Consider the following 223-nt stretch of genomic DNA (forward strand, 5'->3'; position numbering starts at 1 on the left):
TGGACCTATGTTCATGAGCTGCAGCGCCTGTTTCACGCTCAGGGCCTGCCGCCTGGTCCGGAGGGTGCTGCGGCTCTTCCGTCGCCCCCAGTGAATGTCGTGGAAACACTGTCCCTGGGGAAGGATGGTGGGCTCCCCGTGTCCAGGGTCCTGAGCTCTCTGGCTCCCCGCAGGCGCTTCCCGTGAAGGTGACCGCTGGCAAGCTGCGGCTGGGGGGCAGGCA

The 223-nt window shown here is 66.8% G+C and overlaps 1 protein-coding gene across 1 annotated transcript in view; it reads left to right on the plus strand.

Annotated features, from left to right (window-relative positions):
- PES1 (pescadillo ribosomal biogenesis factor 1) overlaps nucleotides 1-223 on the plus strand; it is a 6,584-nt gene that overhangs the window by 5,267 nt on the left and 1,094 nt on the right. The window lies entirely within an intron of this gene.

Source organism: Fulmarus glacialis, unplaced genomic scaffold (genome assembly GCF_000690835.1).
Source record: "Fulmarus glacialis isolate BGI_N327 unplaced genomic scaffold, ASM69083v1 scaffold9423, whole genome shotgun sequence".
Taxonomy (NCBI): Eukaryota; Metazoa; Chordata; class Aves; order Procellariiformes; family Procellariidae; genus Fulmarus; species Fulmarus glacialis.